Source organism: Lycium ferocissimum, chromosome 10 (genome assembly GCF_029784015.1).
Source record: "Lycium ferocissimum isolate CSIRO_LF1 chromosome 10, AGI_CSIRO_Lferr_CH_V1, whole genome shotgun sequence".
In the NCBI taxonomy this organism is placed as follows: Eukaryota; Viridiplantae; Streptophyta; class Magnoliopsida; order Solanales; family Solanaceae; genus Lycium; species Lycium ferocissimum.
In genome coordinates this window covers 1,452,392-1,457,923 of record NC_081351.1, presented here as the reverse complement: position 1 = coordinate 1,457,923, position 5,532 = coordinate 1,452,392, and positions in this window count along the sequence as shown.

The window sequence follows — 5,532 nt, the reverse complement described above, 5'->3', positions numbered from 1 at the left end:
CATGACAATATTTTTAGAACGGAGGGAGTATTATTTACGAATATTCTTGTAGGATCATTAGGTTAATTTGTGTAAATATTCTAAACGAAGGTTTTAAATATTGTAGTATAGATTTGAAGTTATTGGAATTTTTTGTTGTTGTGTTAGATAATTCTAGAAGATGAAAATAGAGTTTTGTTAATACAGGTGAAAATAAAATATATTATTTAAAATCTTAAATGAGTTCAAGATAAGTGCAAAATGAGTTTGAAGCAGGGTGGAGCTAAAATGTCGACAACAATTTCGATCGAAACCAGTAGCTTTAATTCACAAGGCAAAAGTCATAGATAGTCCCCTAAACTTTGTCACATTTTCCTCTGGGCTACCTAAATCGAGGGGTGTACCTATTGGGTACTAAACCAGTCTAAATTGATCCTATTGGGTACCTTTTGCCTATGTGGCGCCTACGTGGCGCAGTAATTGATTCCACTTTTTGTTGGCGCATGGACAACCCTTTCATCCTTAAAATTTTTTTTTTTTTTTGGTTAAAATTTTACCTCTTTTAAATAAAATTTAATAGATAAATTAATAAAAAACTAACCCACCTCCCCCCCCCCCCCGCCAATACATTCCCCCGACCCCACCCCACTGTACGTTCCTTTTTTTTCTCTTCTTCTTCTTCACTATAGTTCTCTTCTCTTCTCCTTCTCCTTCCTTTTTTTTATCCACTGTACGTTTCTCTTCCTTTCTTTTTCTTCTTCCTTTTTTTTTTTTTTCTCTTCTTCTTCTTCATTATAACACTTCATTTCTTTTAATTATTTATATAAATTAATTTTTGAATTGGATGTTTTTTTTACCACCATTTTTTTTGTCCTTTTTAGATTTGAAAAGTATCATTACCATCTTGTTTACCGGAAAAAATGGGGATTCACCATTATTATGACTCGTTCACCGGAAAAAATAGGGATTCACCATTAATATGACTCTTTTTTTATCTCACCTTTCATTAAAGGTTGGTGGGTCTTGTAAAGACATTGATAGACCTAAATAAGAGAAGAAAAGGGAAATAAATTATTGGTGGGGTGGGGAGACGGCGGTTGGGGGCGGTGGTGCGGCTGTCGGTAGTGGGGGAGCGGCGGCCAGTTGCGGGGGGGAGGGGGGGGGGGGGGGGGGGGGGGGGCGAAGGAGATGAAAATTGGGGGAGGGGGTGTATAATTTATTTTTTAATTATTATGATGGACCCCACCGCCACGTGTCACGTTTTCATTGGACAAAGTTGCCACGTCATGGAGAGTGTAATACACTCTCTTAATTTTGTTGATTATTGTGAAAAAGGTACCAATAGGATCAAATTTAGATTGGTTTAGGTACCCAATAAGTACAACTCTCGGTTTAGGTAGCCCAGAGGAAAATGTGGCAAAGTTTAGGGGGCTATCTATGACTTTTGCCAATTCACAAACTTTGTATTTAAACTATAAATTATTAATTTAATACTTAATAACTTAAAAAATAAGAATTCAGAACCCATAAATTTCAAATGTTGGCTTTACATCTAAATTTGAAGTAAATAATTTTATTAACAATGAAAGTTAAAATGTTTAAGAGTTCCTCATAAAACTAGTGTATAAACTAAGTGTAAAATTTTCCCTCCATTTTCCTTTTGCCTTTGACCCTTGATATAAAAACCTAAAGAGCTTCCTCACCTGATCACACAAACTCTGCCTCCATAACCTCTATTGTGTTAAACATTCTTACTTAAAAATGAACCCCAATCAAGATAATCAATTTGATCCTATTAGGTTTACGTTATACGAGCATCTAGGATTGACATCGGAAGACAACTTGATCAATGAAGATAATGAGATTAATTCAGTTGGCAATCACAATGCAGGGGAAGATACATGTATTCTTTGGAGAAGATGAACACAATTCTGCTGGAGAAGATAATGAGAATAATACCGATGCAGTTGGCAATCACAATGGAGAATGCGGAGAGGGTGAAGAAATGGAGCGAGTGTATTCCAATAAGGAAATATTATTAGGTCCAAAAAGTGGTCAGATATTCAAATCTATTGAATTGTTGTTTGATTTTTATAAAAAAAAAAAAAAAACATGCGAAAATAAGAGGGTTTTGTGTGGTGAAAAGAACAATCAATGCTTCGTATGCTTATTTTGCTTGTGACAAGTCTAGAAAACCAACTAAGCAAAAATACACCAAAAGGGTTGGACGTAAGGCTAGAGTTAATGCCGTTAAGCAGATATATGGTTCATGGATGGTGTCTAAGGTATGTAGCGACCATATTCATCAATTGGACTCTAGCCTCACGGTATATGGTTAGACACAGATCTATTAGTAAATCTATAAAAAGGTCTCTTAAAGCTAATGAAAGAGCTAGCTTAAGACCTTGCAAGAGCGTGAGACTTTTGGAGGTTCAATCTGGTGGGCCGAAAAATATGGGTTGCACCCCAAAGGATTGTAGAAATTATATTGAACAGGACAGGAGGTTGGAATTGCTAACAGGTGATGCAAATGCTTTATGCAAGTTCTTTTGTGACATTCAGACATAGGACAATGAATTCTTCTACTCTATGAAAATGGATGGTGTTAATAGGATTAAGAGTGTCGTATGGGTTTACTCCCATAGTAAGTATGCGTATGAGGAGTTCAATGACGTTATATTCTTCGATACAACCTACCTTGTGAATAGGTATAATGTGCCAATTGCTTATTTTGTTGGTATTAATCATCACGACCAGTCTATACTTTTGGGGTGTGCTCTTCTTACCAGTAAGGACACAAAGAATTATAAATTGATTTTCGAAACATAGCTAAAGGCCATGAAACTAGTTGCTCCAAAGGCTATCTTGACTGACCAATGTGAAAGCATTAAGGTAGGTGTTAGTGAAGTTTATAAAAATAATACAATTCACAGATATTGTATTTGGCACATATTCGCTAAGCTGCTGTCACGACCCAACCCATCGTGATGGCACCCACGCTAAACCCCCTGGTGGGCCAACCATCCCCTTAATCAATTAATCAACTATTTAATCAATTACAACTTAAATAACAACAAAACCAATAAATATAAGTCTAAGTCATGCCATAGATAATAGAAAGTGCGGAACACTACTTGTTACAACCCTAAAATCCGAAAGTCATCATACAAGGACTATAATCATAAAACTGTCTAAGAAGTACATAAATGTCTGAAAATAATAGAAATGTCTAGAAATGAAATAGACATCAATAAGGAGAGATCTTTAGGTGGCATGGCATGGATAGGAGCTCACCCTTGGATCTGGTCAGGAAGTAGCCTCAGGCTAGATGTGAGGTCTAGAAGACGTCCACTGCACACAATTTGCACTCAAAAGGGTGCAGCAAGGTAGTATCAGTACAAACACTATGTATCGGTAGATATCATACGCCGACTAAGATTAGTATCATGCATACATTCGTAAAATCAGCAAGATAAACAAATAGGCACAACAACACAACCACAACAACAGCAATATCAACAATACCGATCAACAATGAATCACAGGAATAAGATAATGTCCAATGCAATGCAACCAATGATAAGAATCTCAACCGTACACACATGCTAAAGGCCTTGTTCGCACGATAGTCATGACCCGTAGGGGACCTATGGTGTCCATATACCACTCGCTCCGAAATTGACCTCGGATCACGAGCAACAACTAGGCCACATCCTCATCCCTTGTCAACTGTGCCTTATATATATGTCTGTATACGATAATGGATCTCAGGCTATAGTTCAAGTCCAGAACCCCATATGAAACACCACTCCAATGTAAACATGATCAATCAATAATGTCAATGCCAAGGAAGTGCATGTCCCAATGCCATAAGCCATAACAAGTCTCAAATAGATCAAATCAACAATAACATGAATCATACAACCTATCTCAATGTTACACCTCAGAAAAAGTTTTCCGTTCATGCACAGTGAATAGAATAACGAAGGGCACGAAGTATACGATGTTTCAATAAGTAAGAAATAGCATTTGATGATCCTAATTGAGATTTCAAAGACATTCGAAGCAAGAGAAGAAAGTTTGCCAAGAAAGGCAAGGTATACGTTATGTATTGAGAAAGATTTACGAGTTCTGAGTTAATGATGACCTAATGATGTTTTGGAGAAGAGTTATAATATCCCTTAGATTGTTAATGAGGTGTTAAACAAGTTCTAAGAAGGTTCCATAAGGATTGGAGATCAAACGAGTTGACGAGAAAGAGTTCGGAAAAGCTGGGCATTATACGGCCCAACATACTGGCCGTATAAAACATACTGGCCGTAGGCCGTATGTTCTGGCAGAATGGGACTTCTACTAGACCAAATCTACGGCCAGACATACGGCCAGTATAAAAGATACAGACCGTATGTTGGTCCGTAGAATTGAGTCGGGACTGCTTCTAAAATTAATATAAGGGACCAACCTCATTCAATTTATTTCATTTTCTCATTCCACACTTCAAGAATCCTCTAGAAAGCTCTCCACACTTCTTCCACAAGAACTCAAGAGGAATTTATGCTCAACTTCATCAAACGAAGAAAACCAAGTGTAAGAAACTCATTAGAGCTCATCCAAGTCAAGAAATTCCATTGGAAGTGAACTAGGGTTTTGGCTCAAGTGAAGTATTTCCACTCAAGACTCATTCCCACACCATCTAAGGTAAGTTTTATGATCATTCCATGTTGTTTAAGGTATTGAGAGGTTGAGAGACTTAGGTTATGAAAGGAGATAGAAATTGGGTATTTTGAGTAATAGCTTGGGATGAGTCATGATTCTTGATATGTTGTGATTGTAAATATGTTATAAATGACATTAAGAACATGGGATAAGCATTATATGTGAGAAGACGTACTAGTGTACTACGACCATGATTATGGATGAATTGAAGTGAAATTGTGAAATGTGGATAATGTAGATGAATGAAGATTGTTGGGTATAATGTTGTGAATGCTATTATAGACGTTTAGGAGTTGATATATGATATGAGGAAAGTTGTATAAACAAAGGGAATGCTACCCAATTTTCTCTAGCTTTAGTAAGCACGTTCATATAATCGATTAGCTAATGTTAAAAACGAACTCTCTTGAAGGTAGAAACGCGAGCATTGAAGGAGAACGATCAAGCGATAGAATAGCTAAACGAAAAGGTATGTAAGGCTAGTCCTTTCCTTCTAAGGCATGACTCCTATGGTATGAATCTTCCTATTTTTCCATGATTCTCCTATATAACGGAAATTATGAGTCTATGATTATAAAGAGCTTCACATGAGATAGAGAAACGGAAGATGTTATGAGCATGATTGTAATGATGATAAGTTAAGCCTAAAGATTCTAAGCTAATGATTTTAAACACGATCCATTGATGTTGTTTATCGTATACACTCGCCTTATATGCTAATTCCTTCAAGGTGAGGCAGAATGCTTATGAATGCTCTATAACGGAATCGGGGGTTCACGACCTTATGTGACCCCGATAAAGTATAGTTATCTTTGAGTTTCTATGCATGCATTGAGA